This window comes from Cygnus olor, chromosome 8 (genome assembly GCF_009769625.2).
Source record: "Cygnus olor isolate bCygOlo1 chromosome 8, bCygOlo1.pri.v2, whole genome shotgun sequence".
NCBI lineage: Eukaryota > Metazoa > Chordata > Aves > Anseriformes > Anatidae > Cygnus > Cygnus olor.
The window spans coordinates 21415321-21438211 of record NC_049176.1 but is presented as its reverse complement, the minus strand read 5'-3'; the positions used below and the strand labels follow the sequence as shown (position 1 = coordinate 21438211).

The following is a 22891-nucleotide window of genomic DNA, read 5'->3' as shown; positions in this document are numbered from 1 at the left end:
TTTATTCATCAAAACATTTTTCACTTTCAGGCCATAAATACAGGAGAACACTTGTTCATAGCTCACTTCAGAATCTCAGTTTAAGAATTGTTTTCGACTTAAAATATTTATAACTCAGTAATTTCAGGGGAAAAAAAGCATACCGAGTAGCACATTACATTAAACTTCTCATTATCTGGTGAAGCATTTGAGTTTCCAAAAACTGACTTTTAAGTTAATTTTGCACAAATCTGGACACTCCAAAGTCAGGAATTCAGAGCTGGATCCTGTCTAGTCACTCACAAAACCTGTATGATGAAAACATATTATAATCATGCTGTTTTATTGCCAGAATAGGAAAAAACTTACTAAGAGCATTTTTAAAACCACATTTTTATTCCAAGAGGGTTTTTTTTTTTTGTACAGGCTTTTTCTCCCACTAAACTTACCAGCTGTATTTCTACCACAACAGCCGCAGCAATGTACCCAGTAATGCACTGAACTAAGTCAGAATTGTAGCCACTATTCTCCTCATTTTGCTCAGATTTGGGCAAGGGTAGGATTTTTTTCCCCGAGTTGTAATACAATAGTTACTGCAGATATTCAGAAAAAGGGTAAGATCAAATTCTTTAGCATAAACACCTGTTCCCCCCTTTCCTTGAATCAAAATAGAAATACAAAAATTGAAAGAATCATTGTTTTTACATCAATTTTACTTTCTTACAGCAGGCATCTTACGTCAAAACCACAGCAGTGAAAAAGTCAAACAATTTTCCAGCTGGCTGCAACACCCGCTGATAAACAAAACTGGTTCAAGATGAAATCATGTCTTTTGTACTAAAATACTGGTCAAGCTGCTGACAAGGAGACAAATGAGTTTTTAAACCATTAATACACGCTCACATAAAATTAAAAATGATCCTAGAGAAAGAAATTTGGCTAACAGTGATATGCCTCTTCCAGCGCAATACTTCATCTTGATTTTTTGAGAAGTTATTAAAAAGGGAACATCTCCACTTGCCGGAATTCCATTTAATTCATTATTGCAATGTACACTTAATGCAGGAGATTAGATTAGATTTTGACAAGTCTTTTACACCTCTCAGGACAGCATCGCTATTTCTGCTCAGGCTAGTAGCTTCAGCTACCAGCTAACCTGCACGGCGTTGACAACCCGCAATTAACAATTTCCTCCCTGCCTCCATCCTCTCCCCTGGCTGGTGGCAGAGCCAGACGTCCCCGTGCACCCAAGGATCCCAGCTCCATTTCAGCATCACCCAAACCTTCTCCAGAGGAAGAGGCAGAACACGGGCTCCAAATGGAGGCCACCACTAATGAAGGATGGCTAGCGGGACTGCCGACCGTCCAAATATTTAACTGCTCTCCAGGTCAGGTGGGTTAATCAAACACACTTGCACATCCTGAGGGAATGTCCGTTATTTAGGTTTTCTTCAAGTTCTTACCTGACTTCAGGCTCTGTTGAACTACTGAGCCCTGAGCAACTATTAATACGTGCGTACAAAAAACGATGAAGCAGATGTCACTTTTCTACATTATCAGCTGAAAACATTGGAAAGTTCTTCCAAAAGAAATATTTTTGCTGCATACAAATAACATGACAACCCTCAGCACGTGTGCAGCCAGCACGCCCTGATGGGTGCTGGCAACACCCACGCCTGGTATCTGGAAACCCAAGTGATGCCAGAGGATGTAACCAGACCGTACGCAGGAATATGACACGCATTGTTTCTCCCAGGCTTAACCATTAAAAATTACCAGAACAAGAGAACACCAATGTGCACGGATGAAGTAGATGCAAAGTGTTTTCAAAATATGACAATGGCAATGAAAATAAATTTAGGATTAAAACATAGCTTACTTTCACAGGTTTCTAATAGCATTTGTCTCCATTCAACAAGAATTTATGCACCATTTCAGCCTGATAAGAATTTAATTCTAGGTAATAAAGCTTTACAAATTGAATTCAAAGGGGAAAAAAAAACAGCATTTCCCAATTATTTCCAGAGCCCCATAACTAGAGGCTTCAACTAAGGAAACACGGAAAGCTGCCACCACAAAAGCAGAGCTGACATACGACCCCTGAATACAGTGGCACTAGCAGACAGCTATACTAAAATCAATACTAATTCTGCACGCTTCTGTTATGAAAATAAAGCTATGAAATTCCCCCATGCCCACCTGCCAAAGGGACAAAACTCAGACCAACTTTGTCGGAGAGGATTTTTAAAGACTTTCTAAAGGCATGTAATGGATTCCAAGACTGAACGTGCACTGAATGTTCAGTGAACCAAATAACTTTAAATAGATTCCTCGAGGGAGTTTATTTTATATTTTTAAATCACTGAGACCTTGCAATGACAGTCTGATTCAGAAGAAAAGAAAGGCCAGTGCTCATGGGGGTGGGGTGGGGGGGGTCGGTTCTTTCAGGGTTTTTTTTCGAAAGAGGAATAGTTGTGCCTACTATAATTTCTTGCTAAGGATTTTCGAAATACCATAATCTCTACAAACCTTAAACTTGTACCATTTCTTCTGAAAATACACACCGAGCAATTTTAAACTTCCTCCTTGCAGAAGTACTGCATCAGCAATCAGAGAAAGTTGGTCTAACAAGAACTTGTAAGAAATTAATCAGAACCAGGCAGCTCACCTCCTTCAACTGCGGTTGCAGAAAGGCAGGAGACAGACCGGGTTCCCAAAACCACCAGGCCCAGACTTGAAACCCAAACGTAGCACAAATTAGGTCAGTTTGGGGATTTCAGATTAACTTCCTTCCCGCCCCTGCACAAACCGATGCCCACCTTACAAGCCACCACGGTCCCCTCTGCTGTGACAGCAGCGTCAGCACGAGATGCAAGAGCTCCTTCGAAGGGGAAATGTTTCCAACTGTGCCACGAAGTACGCAGGAAAACGAGGCGAAGAGCCTCAACTGCTGCTGCAGTTAGAATGACTTCAGCAGGATTAGGCAGGGAGCTATGGGGGAAAAGCCTCAGACAATGAGTCCTTTCATGCATCAGAAACAAAACCTAACGTTAATCACACCAGCGATTCAGTTTCCTCTCCTAATTCCTAATCAGACATCAACAAATAAAGCGAAACACTTATTCTTATTTTAATTCTATGAAATAAACACGAGTGAATGGGAGCGCTCAGGCCGCGCTGCACGAATTCCTTCACCCCTCTGCCTCCCGGTGAATGGGGAGCCGGTTGGGAAAGCAGCTCCTCCATGCAGCCTGGTCACCGAGGAGGCCAGAACAGAAGATTTGGAGGACTGCTGCATTAACGAGCAGAAGAAACTTCAAAGCCAAGAGACAAACTCAGTTGAAACCCTCCTCCATACAAAAGAGACCTTGAACCACAGTCATTAGAAAAAACATCTGGCGCACTGCTTTGATTTTCAACATTACTCATTGGACAGAAACAAAACATCTTTTTTTTTTTTTTTTCCCCAAAGCAGCAAATAATTGCAAATCCACTTCTACATATAACCTATCATTTATCACCTCATCAGCGACTGCTTGAGTCTGATGGAATTAAATACTCAAGTCAGGCAGTTTTTGTTAAAAGCAATAATTACATTGTTACTAGAATATACAATTAGGTAATAAAAAACAAAAACAAATCTGCCTAGCAATATTTTTTATGCACTCTCACAGAAATATTACCAGACTGGAAACAGGGAACATTATAATAATAAAAAAAATCCACTTCCACCGAAGTATAGCTACTTCTAATTTAAAACTTCACCCACAGGCAAAAATACATAAATGATTAGCATTATAGTGTTTATTTTAATTACACTGTGCAACAAGAATCCAAGAGGCTGTTAACTCACTTCAGATACAAAGAAAGCCAATATCTGAGCGCTCATCCTCCCTTTATAACCTACACAGTTGTGTCGGCCCACCCCACCACCTAAACTCCTAAACATAATGTCTGCATTTCTCCTAACATCCAAAACTAACGCACAGGAGAGGTATAGCTCCAAGAAAAAAAAAAAAAAAACAGGTGGTCAGCAAATTCCTCACCTGTTCCTTGCAGACATCGTTTAAGAGCATCAAAAATTCACTAGTCTTCCAAGCACTGCTCTTCAAAGTTTAATAAGAAAAAATACATATCTTTAATTCAAACTCATATTTACAAATACTTCCCAGCAACATGACTGCTATGCAACGTGTTCTTTAACACTGCACAACCCACGGTGCCTACCTTGCACACCCAACGATACGAGCAAACAAAACACAGCTCATGGCTTCCAGCATACAAAAGGCATTTTCCGCGCTGCAGCCAAGCTGTTGAGCCCAATAATTCTGTACAAGTCCTTTTACAATAAACATCTGTCCATCTATCTAGATGGTTTTGGCCAATGAAGAAGCTTTTGATCACTCTTCAGAAGAAGAGACTTAAAGTTGAGCATCTTTTAAGATTGTGTGACACCAGGGTGGGGGGACCATTGAAGGAGCGTGACAGCCTGTTGCCACAATCCTTCAGATCTCCTTCTTATCATCATTAATTACGCTCCTTATTTCTTACACAGACATAAGCAGAAGATTGTCACCGAGTTATTACAGCAGCACACTTTATTATTATGTTGCTCACAAAGTAAAAGCTCCAGGTAAGAAGCATAGTAAGAGCCGAGCGCAATTATCAGCAGTAACAGCTTGCTCCCATAAAGCTGCTCGAGTTTTATGGCCAAGGCACACGTGTTACACTTCGGTGCATTCCTCCCGCACAGGTGAGAAGCACTCCTTGCAGCCACGGCCTCCGCAGACCCAAAGAACCAGGGAAGTGAGCAGCAAGCGAGGGAAACCAGGGCAAAGCGTGCATTTAGCCGCCGGGAGGCGTGCATCTCTGCAAGGGATGGGACCTGCCTGCTCTATGCGGGGACTGCAAGAACCCACAAGGATCTCCTCCGAAATCCAAGCAGGGACAGCAAAAAGCTTGCCGTGCACCAACCAAGAAGAGGAGAGGAGCTGAGATCACGTCTGTAGCACAGGCTTCCACGAGCTCTCCTTGCACTGACCTGCTGGGCAAAGAAGTAGGATCCGGTACCTACAGACTTCAGAAATGAGATTAATGAAGCCCTATTCTAAAACACCTTCCCTGAGCCAACAATCCAAATAAAAGACCTCAACAGGTGCTCTATCAAAACACAACACCCAAAGCACAAAGCACAGTTTTACCAGCTCTGAAGATATAGCCGGACCCAAGGAAAATTCAAACCAACGGGAGCAGCAAGACTTTTTACAACAGACTTCAATCTTGCAAGTGTTTTTGAAGGAGACAATACCTTCGTGCCGAAGTTTAGAATTCTATCTTAACATCAAGAGGCAGAATTAAAGCAGCAACCCTGCAATCTGCTGAAATATTTGTCTCCCTGGGTGTAACTCTTCAGGTCTGTGTTTTATTAATGGAAGCTACCCTTGAGCAAGGCTGCAGCACGGAGACGGAGTCAGCATCTAGAACATGCCTTCAAAAATGCATACTTCAACCTCGGGTTAAATAAGATTTTATGAGGATGTTTTTCACCACATAATAATGCATAGATTAGAATGCATAAGACTGTACAGGAATTTTGCCTGTGCTCAAGAACAGTCAACAAAACCAATTAGAATATATATCATGAAATTATTTCCACACCTACTAGTTCATAGGCTTAAGAGGCTAATTTTCATTGTTTATTTCAATTGTTTTGTATTTCACTTAACTTTGACATAGAAAAATGTATTATTGGATTTCGCACCTATCTTCTAGTCAATTTGTATCATTTTGCAAATTCTATATTACAAGTAGTTAAAACACAATGGAGAGTGCATTCATAAATTACAGGGATTTTGTTAAGAAAAGGGAATTACTATCGATTCTGCAACAACTAAACCTTTGATCAAATTCGATGAAACAAATGCTACCAAGATATAAACAAACGTAACTACTTCATACGTGGAAAAAATACCATGTCATAAAGACTACAACTTCATCTAAAAGAGGCCCTTCTTTTTTTTCCTTCCTCTCCGTCTTGTCTTCAAGGCACATGACACCTCAAGGCCTCTGTCAGCGTCCAAAAGGACCAAGGGTCCTTTGGAACCACTTCCGTGGTTCTCCTTCAAGATAAAAGATCAGAAGCACAACACCTGCCAGATAAGACAATTATATTTTTTTATATACACACCATAAAATCCAAACACTAGTCTAGCTTTTCATACTTCTCATATCTAATTTACCTTCCCAATTAATGAGCCCATGACGATAGATCTAGGCTGATGCAGACGATCTAACCTGTTGCTAGAACAATTACCAAACCTCCCCCAGAAGAATTGCCATACAATAATCCCAATTCCAGCCCTACTCATAAAACCCTCTAGGAAAGTAATGGCTTTTCCAAAACACTGCAAGACCTAAGTTTGTGAGGAAATTTAACTGAAGAATTGAGTACCATCTCATGAATAACTTCCTGCTCCTGCAGAGAGAGGAGTTATTACAAAGCTTAAGTGCCCGGCTGACTTCAGCAGCTAGGATGACACACGAAAAAAGAATCCATACACTGGAGGGATAAAAAAGCAACTACGCTATGTGGGTCCCATAAAATAGAACAGATGTTATCCTTTGCATACACACACGCAACTCAGTATCTAACGCTCCATTTGCAGGGGGAAAAAATAAGGAAGAGAGGCTGATTAACCCAAGAGATAATTCCTCTCCACAGTCAAATGCATGCATGCTTTGTTTAATTATAAGCAATGACGGGATTTCTAACGCTGCTTTTGAGAAAGCAATACCACATGACCAGTCTTCACATTTTTTCTCTGTTCAATTTCATCTGACAACTCCTAACTATAAACTTCATGTGCCAACCTAAATAATTCCTCTCTCTCTCAGTAAGGCTGCATGAAAGTACTTACCCACTTGCCAGCTGCAGCTGAAATTTTGTGCCAAGAAATAAACGTCTTTTGGGCAGGTTGTAAACTGGAAGCTTCTATTCCTGCTGAAGGGCAAGAGTGAGAGCAGGACGACCCCATCCTTTCCCAGATTAATGGCATTTCCATATTTCAGCCTCAGAGCAGATTGCATTCAATAAAAGCATCTAGACAAAGCTACTCCCTCCTAGTGCTCAGCTGAGGTATTGGGAGATGCTTTATCAGTTTTGCTCTCAACCAGACTTTTTATGTACATTCCACCCTCTGCTCCAGAACTTCTCTCTGCATGTTTGATCTCTAGAAAAGTTCTCAGATAATGGACTCCTTGAAGGAGCATGACCTATTTCACCATTTTTTTCAGTAAGGCACGGATGTGTACATCCACTGGGTGCACACTAATATTAAACAGCGAGTACTTCAGCTTCCCTTCCTTAGCCTCGTTTCAGAGCCCAAGGGGACTTCAACCCTCCTACCAGAAGGGAAAGCACTCGCAGGCGCTGGCGACCACAGCCCTTGTGAGTAATGCACAGAGCAAGGACACATCTTCTTCCATCTCCCTCATGGCTAATAAAGGCAAGCTGCAGGGAGAGCAGAACGGACATGCTCTGGGGCAGAACGGCTTATGGCCCCATCAGAAATTAAAAGAGGTTGTGAAGAGTTTAACATCTTCCACCAAGGCTGGAGAAGACACGGGGTTCTCCAGCTTTGCAGGGCTGTTTTGTCTGGCACCCTGGGATGTGCAGAACCATCAGTGAGGCACCACAGTACCGGCATTCATGCACTGGGCTTCCGGGAGAGCACCTCTGACAGATGCCACCCTACAGTCTGCCCTGTCCTCCTCCAGGCCCTCACAAGCCTCCCAGCTGCAGGACATTACTACCTGATTATACACCCTGCACTTTGTAGGGCTCCCCAAAGCTCTAGTAATAAATCACAATCACAGAAACAAAGTCACCGGCACGCATTGCTCCAGCGGAAAGCAGTCTTTTCCTCCTCACTCTACAATCCTTGGCCCCCTTCCCATGCTGAACATCAACCTATTTCATTTTGGTAGTGACCTGAAGGTTTGCCAAAACCCTGAAATGCCAGTTACAAGCTCAACTACGAGAAACACGTAAAGATGAACACCTACACCAGTAAAACCCAAATACCCTCTCCTACAGAAAACAAAAATAAAACAAACGTTAGTAAACACACACAAGCAAACCATAAGGTATATTAAAAGATGGCTCAAGACATGCGTTGGTACCATGAACTTGGTTTTTAATATACACAGTGTATGTATATAGCATGCCTCCACCATCTTCACAAATACAGCCAAGTAGTGCTTGTTCCCTTTGCTCGTTAAAGCTCTACAACTGGTGCCTCCTGTATGCCCACATGTACCATTTCATTAAGCTCACTTGACATTAGATGAAGAAAGAGTACAAGAAAATTGCATATTCCCTGCCTAAAGTAAACTTGTCATTTAAACCTTGCGTATAGATAGAATTTGATACAGCACTGGCGCAGTGAGTCATTCTTCAGTTTTAGAGTTTGTACGACAGTATTCTTACATATGTTTTGCAATACTTTCCAGTTCGCTACCACCCCATGTAATTATAAGTTTTTACTGGAAAGGAAGCATACATTTTGGATTTGAACACAGCGCTATCGTCTGTAGAAATGCAGCTCGCTTTTAAGACCAGATTTTGAGCAAAAGTAACTACATGCGAGAAGCCCTCACAAACTGTATTAAAGGTTAAAGTTAAGGCACTTCTTTTAAAGAAGAGTAAGCAATGATGGTGTGCATCGCAAATATTTTTCAACAAGCTCCTCCAAACGGTACACACAAGCAACTCACGTGCCAGGCTTCTTCAAAAGCTGTTTCTTCACTACACAAGTTAAAACTGCATTCATTCAAGGCTCTATATAAATTAACCGATATCTATTACAAGTGTTTTACTTGAGAACATGTTACTTTACACCTTCCTGTAGTGCAGTGAGATAATCCATGAAAGATCTTCCCCGCTGTGTTAGTTTCACCTTTTGTTTTTAGGTTGCATAACAGACGAGTAATTTAACTCAACCCTGACTTCTAAGAGGCACTGAAAAAAGAAAAAAAAGGTACTTAGAACTGAAATGGAAAGGCTTGTCCCATTTAATACTACTAACAAAATCAGCTCCGACTCCTGCCTAGCGGCACTCAGCTCACTCTAATGCTTTACAGGGAAGTTTACGACTTCAGAAGGCATCGGTCCCAACTTTCATGTGTACACAGCTACACGTTTACTACTTTGGTAGACCTCTTCAGTCAGTTTGTTTTTTTCGTTTTGGTCTGGTTTTCTTCTTTAAAGCTGGTTATTATTAAACCTTTCTGCTATCTCAATTCAAATCAAATGGATCCACTGAATTGTAGATCTCTTCTGATCTGATGAAAAAAAAGGAGAGGAAAAAATACCTCTGGACAATGAAAGGTAGCTGGTTAAGATTCAAGTACCTGCAGCAACAACTGTTTTTCCCCCCCCCTTCCAAACTGCATATACTATGACCTACAAGAAACATTTTCTGCTTAAAAGTAATACTTAAATGGAGATCTATGGCTGAACGTTATCACAAGGATTGCACTTACTTGACAGTCTGCTATTAGCCAACTCCATTATCGCTATTTGCAGTTTTTAAATGTACAGATTCAGAAGTAACTGTACAAAGCCTCCATTACAAGTGGATTTATGGAAAGCCACAGCAATAATCATCCTCATTAAGCATATCTTCCCACAGCCCTGCATTATGTGGACACAAAGAGGAAAACATTTCTTCTCTGTTACCCACAAGCTTAGATCTTTCTCCTTATAATCACAAGCTTTGACTGTCTTCTCTGGTTTTGCCAATGACAGTTAGCTAATGCTCCCAAAAGCAGGGCTTAGTCTGAAAAAATTAAAAATACATGCATAGCTCTCAGCCCACAGCCAAATACAGACACAGGGTGGAAGGTTTCTACTTTGATTTTCTGGACACCAACGTTTTCATTGCCAACATGTGTGAGAATAAAACGTTATCTATGGCTTCTACTATTTTGCTAACAGCCCCAACCAGTATTTCTCCAAGATATATTTACAGACACGCACACGCAAAGAAAAGGGCAGATGGCAATATTTGTAACTAAGCTGAATTATAAAAATCTCTTGAGCTGAAGCAACGCATTAACTCTTTGGCCACAAACTGCTTTAACCCCTTCACGCGTGCGGTCACGCTGCATCCTATTGCAATGAGCAGGACGCGTGCCAGTGACGTATGCGAGGAAACGTGCACATTAAGATGGTGGGTTCAAGGCACAACCTGAGAAGTTTGATATTTGCACACCACGTGTCTGTGTTCCCCCTCCCAGACCCCAAATGGGCCGTTTCGCTGTGCAGATTTTACTTCTTGCTCACAAAGGGCAGGCTGCTGGTCACGCACTTCGACGTGCGGCCGTCCTCCTACATCCTCAGCCCCACGGCTAACCACCACAGCAGAAATAATAAAGCCAGGACTAAAGTACACATGCTCCCTCCATAAAACTATTGTTGTGAGCCGAGCATTTCCTGCATCACTGTAAGGAGAGCAGCATGCTTAAAAAAATAGAAAAGCAAAGCTCTTTCTAAAGCCACAGAGGCAGCCTAGGAACAATCATGCAGTAACCAGACACAGAGATAAAGTCATTTGCATCAGAGGACCTTTGTAATCTCAAATTAAATTTGTCGTTTCTCTTAACATTTACTTTGAAAAATGAACAAAGGTGGTTATACACACAGAATGAGGAAACTGTATTTGCTCACCACCCCTGCTCAAGTTAGCCGTCTTCAGAGACCTCTAAACCAGCAATCACTCGGCGTAACTTACAGCTGGAGCTCTGATTATCCGGTCGCCCTCAGCCTAAAGCACTTTTTACAGCTCAATCCCGCGCTCGAAGCGAGAACGTTTTCACTCGACCCTGACAACGCAACTTCGTCCGGCGACATCCGAAACAACCACCCGACAACCACCCAACTCCGAACCGCTCCGACAGCTGCCCCAGTCAGTCTCCTGGAAACAGGAGCACATCTTTGCGAGCGCGGAGGTCCGCAGCAACAGATCTTTGTCTGCGGGCGCGGAAACCCTTCCTTCCACTGGGTTTACTCGTGCCGGGCTCCCAAAGCTCCTCCAGGTGGGTCTGGAGCCGAGTTTCCCCAGCACCCGCGCACACACACACACACACACACACACCCGCTGCGCTGCCGCCGCCCGGCCCAACAGGTTGCGGGGCCCGGCTGCAGCCCCCGGGGGAGCGGAGGGGACGCGGGGAGGGGGGGGGGTCAGCACTACGGCTGGGCCCCCCCCAGCCTCATTTTGGGGGCTCGCACGGCGGAGCCCCCGCTGCCCGCTCCCCGCCGAGGGCCCTTTGTTCTCGCCACCCGGGTCGCCGCAGCCCGGGCGCTCTCCCCGGCGGCCGCTCGCCCCCCCCCCCGGGGACACGAGGCGACCCCCCCCGGCCCCCCGCTGCAGCGCCCTCCCTCCTCCGAGCGCAAAACGGCAACCGGGGAAACGCCGCCGAGCCCTCCCCTGCACCCCCCTTCCGCTCAGGGCCCCGGGACACCCCCGGGGGGCACCCACCGGGACACCGAGCCCCACGTGTGTGTGTCCCCCCCCCCCCAGCCCCGGCAGGTGCCCCCGGCTGCGCCCCGCGGAACCGGGCTCCCCCCTCCGTACCCGGCGGGTGGGGAGAGGGGGTTATGGGGAGGGGGGTCCGGTACCGCCCGGTGCCCCCCCCGGGGACAGCCCCGCCGCTCGGGGGTGCCGGGGCGCGGGGCTCAACAGGCGGCGGAGTTTAGGGAGGATTAGGGAGGGGGGGGCTGCAGGGGAAGGCGCCGCGGCCGAGCCACTTACCGGGGCTCCGGGGCTCCGCCGCCCGCATGCTGCCTCCGAGAAGCCGCCCGCTCCCCGCCGGCCCCGCTCCGCTCCGCTCCCTCCTCCGCCGCCAAGCAGCGGGACCGCGCTCCGTGCGCGCCGCCGCCGCCAGCCCGCCCCCGCCGGGGCCGCGCACCGCGCCCGCCCCGCCGCCGCCGCCGCGCCCGCCCCGCTACCGCCACCGCCGCCGCCGCCACCACCGCCACCTGCCGCCCGCCGGCTCACCTGGGCCGGGGCCCCGCTACCGCGCTCGGCCCCGCGGCGAGGCGAAAGGCGCTGCTGCCGGCCGGCCCCGCTCCCCTCACGGCCTGCGCCGCGCTGCCGTCGCCGCCGCCGCCTCCTCCTCCTCCTCCTCCTCCTCCTCTTCGTCCCCACCCGCCCGCCGAGTCGGCCCCGCAGCCGGCGGGCACGGCACGGCACGGCACGGCCCGCCCCGGCCAGGTGTGGGCGGGGGCGGCGGGGCGGGGACGGGCACGGGGAGGGAGCGGCCGCGGCCCGGGGCTGGCGCCTCAGGAAGGAGCCGCCTGGGAGCGGGGAGGGGGACGGGGCCGGGCGGGGGGACCGAGGGGGGGGTCCCCGGGGGCGGGAGGCGATCGCTCGGGGCCCGCGCGGGGTCGGCTCTGAGGGGGCTCTGCGCGGCCCCGGGCGGCCACCGCTGCCCTCTGTGGGCGGAGGGGAGCAGCGGCCCCTCGGGGCCCCTCTTTTCCCCCGGGGCCCTTCCAGCCTCGCACCCACCCCCCCACAAACCTCCCCCCTCCGTAGCGGCAGCGGGTGAACGCCGGCCCGAGACCTGTTGCGATTTGGGTTCATTTCGGCCGCGTTTCGTTCAGCAGCCGGGACTTGAGAATTGTTTCAGCCCGCACGCTCGCAGCGTGCTTCCCTCGGCCGCCCTCGTTGCTCGTGGCCTTTTTTCTTTTTTTTCTTTTTTTTTTTTTTTTTCGATCCCCACCTCGCTCCCCGGCCTGGTGGAGCCGAGGTGGGCGTTGTGCGGCCTGGTCAGAGGGCTGCAGGGTTAACCAGCCGGCCGCCGGGTGTTTTGGTGCTCTTTGGCTCCTTGCCCAACCCTTCCCAGGTGCTGGTGTTGCATCAGAGCAGGCGCTACCACCGCTGCCGTTCTCCTCCGCACGCTGTACTTGGACCGCTCAGGCGTTTCCCACGGCATGCTAATTTTTTTCCCTCTGTGGTCTCCAGGATTTCTTCCCATGCCTGGCAACTGTGTTTCTCCGGGATGTTTTGCCCTTGTCCTCTCATCCAGGGTGGTGCCAGTAGCAGAGGAGCAGCTCGCGGAGGTAACGCGGCTCTTCCTGCGCCCTGGCGTTGTCCCCTCGAGTGCTCGGAGCAGCACAGGGCTTCAGGTTCCTGACCGCGACACCATGAGCTCAGTGGGGTGTGCGTCACTCCGCTCTGCCCTAACCTAAGCACCCAGAGCCAGCCTTGCACCTCTGCCGCACGGCGAGCAGCCCTGACACAGAAAGCCTTTGGTTCTGAGACACTTCCCTCCCTGCTCGGTATCCAAACGTTGCTGCAGAACGGCCCTTCTGTGCATTCCACCGTGAGGCCGCGGAGCTTAGAGTAAGTGTTGCTGGCACGGCGCCACGCAGCACTGCCAAAGTGCCCATGGGTTCGACTCTGTATTAAAATTTGGATGTGCTTCAGGATGCTTCAGAGCACAAGACCATGGGGAAGCTGGGAGATCCTCGCTGCCGAGCGGTTCACGGAGCTGCGAGTGGGAGTCTGGTCCCTCGGCTCCCACCGCAGCCCTATCGGTGAGTTTACAGGGGGTCATGTCAGCCCAGCCCCTCTCTATTTGAGGTGGAAGCAACAGGTTTTTGAAGTTTGCTTGAAAAATGGAAGATTTGGGATTTAATGCTCCTTTGCTAATCTTGTCAGATGTTTAGCAGCTTATGAGAGGAGACACTGAAAAGTTGATCCAATCTATGGGACACATATAGATACTTTTAGACACCTAAAATGCAGGTTCCTAAGCACCTTTACAGATCTAGATTCATGTGACTGACACAGAGCTGCCTCATAAACTTTTGGTGCCCTGGAGCTTCTAGCCAAGACTTGCAGATAAATGATTGTCCCATGGGTGTAAGCCATTAATCATCAGCATCATGAAACGGAGTTTTCACATACGGCTACCACCCAAAAATCTTTATTATTCCTTTGCACACTTCACGCCTCTATGACGTAAAAACTTGAAAGACAATTAATAATGTAAGCCCAGGAGGCACTGGTGCCTGGTGATCCGCCGAACACAGGGCTGCCAGTCAGTCATCCCTTTACCTGTTCAAGGATTTTGCGGTGGTAAGGTGCCGTAGCTGAAAGCAAAGGCACCTACCTAAGCAGTTTGCTTGCTACAGGATATGTTGGCATGTTGCCACCGGAGCTGATGGGGGTGTACAGTGTACGGTGTCCACCAGTTTATGGGTAGCACCCCGTTATTTCATCTCCCGTGACTGCAGCCAACCCAGCCGTTCCAGTGGTAAGCTGTTCGGAAGGCAAAGTCCCAGTGTGCATTCACAGTACCTGGCTTGGAGGTCACTGCTCTTGGCTAAGCTCTCAGCAGCTCTTCCTTCCCTTTGATCAGATCTACAGAGCAAATGCACACACCCATATTCTTGTCATGTGTGCCACTTGATAATAGGCTAGTGTGTAGATACTGTGGGATGGGTTTTGCTCACCTTTAACATAATAAATTAGTATAAAATCAAAAGACCAGGATTCTGAATTTTTTAAGGCTTGTCAGAACAACTTCCCTTCTCATTTCAGGTGTTGCTAAACTCGCTAAATATTTTGGATGGAACCTACAAGTTGCAGAGCCTGGTGGAAGCTCATCTTTTCTCCAACTATTTTTTCTTAGAGGGACAATTCTGGCTGATGACTTTTTCTCACCTGATTTTATAGTAATTGTCAATTGTATTGTCAGGTCTTCTGGTCTGTTTCACAAGTGCCTACTGCAATGCTCAACTTTGTGCTAGTGTAAGATAATACATCTCCATCTGCAGATCGGCTTGACAGCACAGCTTGAGGACCATATGGCCTTGACTCTGACTGCCCACCATTTTTTCAATATTACCCCCAAGACTCCTTCATTTCCTTTGTAAGACAGGGTTATTAGAATTCTCTGTTTTGCTCCAAATAAAAAAAATCTGTCTTGCCCATTTCCGTTTTTCTCTGATTGAAGGAACTGCAGCCTAGGAGGGGCACGCTGATGCGTTCTCTTCTGCAGCACTAGGTGTCTGGTCTGTGAAGCCTTTCAGCTGGGGATAACGACTTACCCTTAATTTTGCTTTACTACAGATTGCACTTGGTTGAAGAAATAAAAGACAGTAACTAAAAGTGCAGCCACAACGCCAAAGTGGTGGTTACTTCTGCTTCCTGGCTCAGCCACCAGCCAGCGGGACTGGTCGAGCCCTGCGAGTTTTCTGTTCTTCATTTACCTCTATGTAAAGTCGGTGCAATTGCCTTTCCCTTCCTTCAGCGTTTGTCCCAGCTGTCTGCAGAGATCTGGACAGGATGTGTGCGCTCTCTTACCATGGCATTGCATAGTGCTTAGCCCAGTGAAGCTCCCTTCTTGATGGATGCCTTAGAGATCCTGCCAAGACATAGCATAAGTAATAACTCTTGTAGTTCATTTACCTCCTCCTTATCATAATAAACTAGAAAGGTAAGTTTATTGAAAAAGAAGGAAAAAAAGCACGCAGCCTGACAGCTGGTTCCTGGCAAAAAATTCTGCCCCTGACCAAATAAAACATGGTAGAGGAAGGCCCTGGGAATGCCTGCCACTGAGGGAGGAATTGAGATGACCTCCTGCTTCTGCTGAGGGCCAAAGCCTGGGAGTGCAAATGGCAACCAGCTTACGGGAGACACTTCCCAAAAGTAGAAGTACACTCACTTGTTCAGAAAAGCAGACTTACAGATGAGTAATTCTTTGCAGCATGGTCTTCGTGTGTCCATGCTCCAGAGATAACAGTTCAGTCTTTCTCTAACCCTAAATAAATGGTAATGGAAAGAGCAGCTTAAATCACTAAAACACATCATGTGCATGTGAGTTAAAGAGAACGGTGCAGGACATTCGGTAAGCTCACCACTGGAATGGTCTCTGCTCCCCTCTGTTTCCTGACAGAGTTTGTCTCTCGTGTGTTTCTTTCCATTCTTGTCAGGTGTGTGAGAGAACATGTTTTTCTGGCCATGGCTGCAATGGCCTCTGTGCTCAGCCTGTCCAAGGGCTGCTCCGGTGGCCCTCAGCACTGACCCCTCACCAGCCTGCAGGCCACGGGCGCTGCAGAACGCAGCCTGAACAAGAGGTGTCCAAGCACTGATCGCATGAGTATCTGAGCACTTCCTGAGCTGATATATTTATCCTCACAGGATTGCTGTGAGGTAGGAAATTGCCACTGCCCCCCTTTTAAAGATGAAAACCAGATGAAGGCAGAAGCTAATTGACTTAGCTAATGTCACACCGGAGTCTGTGGCAGAGCACAGAAATGAGATCAGCATCCTGCCCCAGTGCCATGTGCCAGAGGACAGTTCGTCTCCAACATTTTTTAAAGATCCCGGTCAGTGCCCAGGGAAAATTACAGGTCCATGCAAATTCAAAGCAGAAGCTTTCAGAGCATGGCAACCTGGGAGGGAAGGGACTGGTTCTCATTCAGCTCCAAGTCGTTCAGTGGCAGCAATACCAGCCTGGTGCAGACCTGCAAAGTGACTGGGCTTTTGGGACTGCTGTGAGGAGGAAGTGTATTTTCCCTGAGCAATGTCAGGAGGTGATTCATGACATTTGATCAAAACTCTTGCTTAATTTCAGCCTTGTCAGGAAATCCTCATTTTCACACTAGTAAAAGCACTAAATGCAAATGAACTAAATTTCAGCCCAAGCCTTTTTTTTTTTAATATTAATTTTTAGTCCATTCTACTCTTTTATATTTAGTTTTCAGAACATGCTGAAAGCATTTTAAAAGGAGCCATGAGGCAATTAAGAAAATAGTAGAAACTATGTTCAGACCTTAAAAACAATTCTGTTTTAAAATTTCAGATTTTAAACATGAGATGCAGAATACCACTAACACAGCTCGTGTACAAGAGTGGGTTTTGATTAAATGTTTGTCCTTATAAGCATTTAGACAGGAAAGGGAGTGGCATTGCCTTATCCTTGCAGCAAATTTATAGACCTTGTTAGCGAAGTTAAACTTTTGTGCTGACTAAGCTTTTCCACACCCTCTTGCTGCAATAAAAATCCACCTCAAATTTTCAGCTCACAACCAAGGAGCAGATAAGTAATACAGAATGCTTCATATTAAAGCAAGGGAAGTATCCCAAAATACTCTTCTGCACCAAAAAAACGATTCTGCCCAAATGTCTGCTTACTCAGGCAGAGCACTCCGCCTCTTACCAGCTTTTAATATTTTATCAGATTGCGAAGCTAGGGCTTTCCTTCGGATGTATCATCAACTTAAGGTCTGATTGCAAGATGGATTCTGCCCTGGGTCGTGCGTGCAGCAGCACCCTGTGACAGCAGCCACATAAATAGAGAGGCAAGTGGAAGACTGGAGCCTGTGAGTGTAACTGAGGGAAGGATCGCCCTGACCGCAGCTCTGTTGCAATAGGGAACAGAGGTAAACAGGAAAAATACGTTGGATTGACTTCTATATCCCAAAAGGAGCTGACGTGATTGCTGTTTACCAACTTTTCTTTTTAATTTAGAAGCCCAGGTGTGGAATTTTTGAGGTACAGCATATGGGAGGTCCTGTATTCCTACCTCAGACTGTGAGGGCTGGAACCCTGAAATGGCGATGGAAATCAAGCGTTGTTCCAGCCAGATAACCTCGGACTTTGGGATGGGCAGACTGGATTTGAGAGGTGGTAGGAACCCCCCAGGCACAGCACAGTTGCTGTGGGTCTGCTCTACCTCTGGGGTCTACAAAGAAATTGAGCAGAAGAATTTGGGCACTGCAGTCCTCCACAGCAAAGGTACAGAGGAGGGATTTTGGGGGCTGCCCAACAATGTACGTGAAAGCCGGGATTTCCTGGGTTAAGTATTTTAGGCACCAGAGTTGGCCAGTGCTACAGGCAGCCATGAACTTGGCAGAAGTCGAATTTCACAGCTGCACTGTACCAGTGCCTCTTACAGACAGCAGCGCATTTTCTCCGTGTGAAGCTCAGCACCCCAGCTCTGTGCAAAGCCCCAGCTTTAGTGCCCAGCACACACAACCAGCATGGGGATGCCACAGCTGCTGCGGCAGTGCGCAGCGTGGCGGGGCTGCGACGAACACCCGCGATGGTGCGGATGCACGCGGGGCAGCCTTCCTCCTCCGCTCTGCGTGACAAATCGTCGCAGTGCTCACAGGGCAGGGCTCGGCCCAGGAACAGGCCAGGACAAGGGATATACCACACTTAATCTCATAAGCTTCAACAGGAGGTAAATGCTTCCCAGAATTTTGCTACTCTAACACAAAACATGCATATATTACAAAAGTAAACTGAAGCTCTCCCCTAATGATTTTGTTTTCCTTTAATTCACTCCTTCTGCCACCCCTTAAAAAAAAAAAAAAAAAAAAAAAAAAAAAGCAGCCAGCAGGAACCAGCTGTTTTGACAGGTCATTTAAAACCACTTTTGTAAAAATAGAGTTGTATTTTATGGCTTAATATTTTAGAGGCTGGTGACTGGTTAAACTTCTTTCAGCACCAGCACCTCTTGCTTTGGGCTCCAGCCTTCAAATAAGTCACTGGTTGTCATGATTTACTGTATATACTATGGGACAAGTGCAAGATTTTGACAAGAAAAGATATTTGGGTGTTATTTGAGGAGACATGGGGAAAGTCACTTAGCTCGGTGTTTATATAGAATGGCTTTCTTGTTTCAGAGGTCACCTCTGTTAGAATAACAGGTGCAGTCTTCTGAGCACTTCAGACATCAGCTGCAAGGGCTGTTTTGTGTATCAGGGCGGTTATAGCTTTTCCTATCAGAAATAGTCAGAATTTCAAGGAATAAATTTTGCTTAAATTTAACTAACCTTTCCAGCACGGTTCCAACAGAAAGATGCAGCCCATTAGCATAACAATTACTTTTGTGGTGATAATGCCAATGTTTTTATCTAAACACTGTTCCCAATTATTATGTTCTGAGCAACGGATGTGGAAACCTGTTCCTGGAAAGTGCGTCCCAACTTTGAAGACAACCGTCTACAAGTTTAAGTCAGAGTAATAAAGTGGGTGAGGAGCAGGCAATAAACACAGTACAGACTTTGTTCAAATTTGGGGATAAAGAGTTCCTGCAGAGCTGTTCAAAGTGGGGAGAGCTGGCTCCGGCAGCCACTCTGCGAATATTACAGAGTGGTTTTGTTTTTAAAAGCACCTTCAGCTGGCACTTCTCCGACACTGAAGGGCTGGGTGTGCTCAGCAAACGTGATCAGGTGCTGCGCCTTCCTGGCCGTGCCCCAAAAGGGCTCGGAGCTGGGCCACCCCTGGGGACCCGCCACCCTCAGCAGCCCCACACGCTCCTTGCTCAGGCCGCCTCAGAGCCAAACTTCCAAACACAGGCACTGAGCTCACCCACGCCTCTATTTCTCTACCCTGCATTTTCCCATCTGAAAGTCTTTTTAACAACTTAAGCCCAGCGCTTGGCAGATCTGCCCTGTGCAGGTTCCTGGCCTGGGCTCCCCACTATCGTATCTGAGCACCTCTCAGTCATGCATGAAGTGATGTGACGGATGCCTGGCTTGGTGATTTGTTCTCCCTTTCCATTCTCCCTCAAGAAGGAGAGTTGGCCCTGCTGTGCTGCGGCTTTGTTGTGTTTTGGTGATGTTTCAGTTTGTGAGACTTGGCAGTGGCTGAGAGGCTGGGGGTGTCACCCACAATCTTCATTCTTTTATCCCCTAAGTGTGCTCTGTTGACACTTTGAAGACTTTCACAATTTTTATGTTATCAGTGCACCGCATTCCTCTGATACCAGGGATATTTGGTGTTGTCATGTATAAGGACTAAAGCCATCCAGCAGTATTCCCTCTTCTACTTTTGGGTGCAAGTCAGTCCTTAACTCTTAGTGGTCAGGCTGAGAGCAGCACAGCCCGCACGGCTCTTGCCAGTTTGCACACCTTCCTCTGCATCACACACTCCTGGCCAGGGCTGGCGGCAGGACGTGGGGCTGCATGGATGCCTGGTCTGGCCTGCTTTAAACTGTTCTGTGCTCCTCCTTCCCCAAAATCTTAATTGATGCTATTCAAGGTACTCCCCAAGATTCACAAAACCAGAAAAACTATAGGTCTGTGTATCTTTTTCTACTTTTCTTCCACGGAATATTAGCAGGAAGCTAGCTACTTGGAGAGTTGGCTTTGTTTGTTTGTTTGTTTTCTCTCTCTCTCATTTCTACCTTGTAATTTTAATTACAGTGAGAACTCCACTTTAGAGAAGACACTGAAGGAAAACAGTGCAGTCATCAGATTCACATTTGGTTTCACTGGTGACTCTCCCCATCCTCCAGCCAGTTCTGAGCTGAACGCAAAAGTTTTCCAGGAAGAGAGGCATAATAAAACAGGTGATTTTCAAAAAGCAAGTAAAGAACCCTAAATTCTTAAACAGTTCATCTTAGCATCCAGAAAACAAAACCTCTGCTCAAAATCTCATAAAATACAAAGCGATCTTTAATACAGTTGTACAAGTAAGTTCCCTCGGGCATTCCTGTGGCTCTCCATACATCCCATGCTGGCTTAGGGGCTGGCTTAGAGCAATGTGAACAGATAAAAACAGTGCTGTGAAGAAGGGCAGACCAGCAAGCTTCAGCTGCTCTGGTTTGCTGTGAATGTGGGGCAAGAAGACCCTTCTCTTCCTCAGTTTCCTCCCACCCTCGCAGCCTTCCCTAGGACCTGGGGCCTGCAGCTTCCACTGAGAGAAGCCTGATGAAGGGGGGTCTCCATCCAAAGAGAGGCACATGTGATATTTTAAGGCCTGAGCTTTGCATACAGCTGAATCCAGAAAAAGTGGGTAACTCCACCAAATCCACCAAAAGAAACAGACACATCGTGTTATTCTTACCTAATATTTATTGTCCATTGCACTGACAGAAGGGGCTGCACCGTAAACCAAACCAGGTAACACTTCTGGATTAAAACTAATCTGCAAAAAAAAAAAAAAAAAAAGGGCAAGGTTTAACCACAAAGAGCTTCAAAGAGCTTTCCCTTGTGCACACCTTGAACATGCTTGCAGCAGCAAGGAGCCTAACTTAAACGGAGTTGCTTTGTGCCTAGTTCAAATTTAAAAGGCTTCCACAGGTTAAAATGTGTGTCAGTACTTCCAGCTGTATGACCAAATGCGATGCTCGCCTTGGTTGCTGTGTTCTGCACTGGCCATGTAACACAGCTGTAAATTCAAGTAGCTGCTTGCATTACCAGTGGGACACAATGCAGCCAGTACCAGGGTTAGCTGGGGATATACTTGATCTTTCTATCCATTGCATCAGAGAGACAAAAGCAGAGAGAACCTCTGTGCCAGAGAGCGATTCCTCTCCCTCCTCCATTTTCCCTGTCCCTGAGCAGGGAAAGGGACTCCTACAGTGCCTGGGAGCAGCCAGGCTGGAGTAAGGTCCCACACCAAGGGACGTGAGCTGAACATGGACAAGGGAACAGCAGGAGTTCATGGGAAGCAGAAACCTTACTGCAGGTGACTGCATGGCACCTCCAGCCTGCTGCTCGTAGCATCTCCACGCCCCACTGCCCTCCCCACTCACCAGCTCCAGCATGGCACATCCCCAAACCCAGCTGTCCCCTCCCAGCCGTCCCAGTCCCACCTGCCAGCCTGCTCAGCGGGTTGCAGCTTCAGGTACATTTACCCCATCCCTTTGGAGCCCGTTTCAGTGATTTAATTCTATTGTTGTTAAAAATGTGCATCTTAATTTCTAGTCTGCATTTGTCCAGTTTCATCTTTATTAGCTTTTATTATGCTGCTCTAATCTGCTAGAGAGCCCTTTAATATTGAAAGGCTAGAGACTGCCAGAATCCTCCCAAGAGCTGGGTTCTTGTTTCAGGAAGCTGCAGCATATGCTCTTTGCAGGAAAGCGTTCTATTTCTTTCAGTGTGCCTTTTATAAAAGCATCCAAACACAAGTTTGTATCTAAGTGCCATTTTTCTCAGAGGGGCAGAGTTGTGCTGCTGAAACTCGAGCATCTGCCTGGGACTCTCTGCAGGTGCAGGGGCTTCAGCAGACTTTTGCGTATTGTCCAAGCGAGGCACGCAGGCATTGGAGCCAAAAACTCAGCTCCGAAGCCAGGCTGCAGATGTGCAGGCTGGGGGGGAGACGTCTAGGAGCAGCGCTCAGGCTGTCTGCAGGAGCTCAGACCAGGCCACAGGGAACACGAGCAGAGTCACGGCTTGTCCCAGGCTCTTGCCGTCCTCCCTGCATGTCCCCTTGAGGAAAGGCATGCCACCAAGAGGGGCTAGAGGTCCCTCAGCGTCCCCTCGGGGAGCCTCCTCGTTCAGCATGTCCCTCACATCTTGTTAACGCTTCCCCTAGTGCATGACCAGACATACTGTGAGACTGTACGAAAACGCTCTGAGAGTTTGCTCGGCGTCGGCTGGAAGAGTGCATCAGTCTTTCCAATGGCATTTAGTGTTGCCATTCTGACTCTATAGATGAAGCTCTGTCATGCTGCCGTCAAAACCTTCACCTTACACCTTCACCACGAGGCTGCACTGGGCTGTGACAGCCCAGCCAAGAAGGAAGTAATCCTTTCAGAACGTGAAGATACATCACCCCTCTGAAAATAATTTGTATGTAGGAAAAACACGCATTAGTGGGATTTGTTGTTTGTATAACCCAGGAACGGTTTTAATTAAACAATAAATCTAAGAAGCAATTAGGCAAAAAGGGGTTGAGGCAGAACTGGTATTTTGAGAGAAAGCTGAGATATTGCAGTTTAAAAATCAGCCAGTCTGCGTGTTCAGCAAGTATCTGCTACAGCACCTGTGGAAACGCCAGTGTGGTGTTGCATAAATAGATGCCTATCAGGCGAGGAGCTCCATGGGTAGATATGTAATTATACAACTTAAAAAAAAGCATAATATTTATACTGCAGCCGG

General features: G+C 47.2%; 1 protein-coding gene across 1 annotated transcript in view; it reads right to left on the bottom strand.

The window, feature by feature from the left end:
- Window positions 1-11887, bottom strand: part of PTPRF (protein tyrosine phosphatase receptor type F) — a 371106-nt gene extending 359219 nt beyond the window's left edge. The window contains 1 exon segment of the mRNA XM_040565789.1: window positions 11796-11887. The gene's annotated coding sequence lies outside the window, so the exon portion shown is untranslated.
- Between the last annotated feature and the right edge of the window lie 11004 nt (window positions 11888-22891).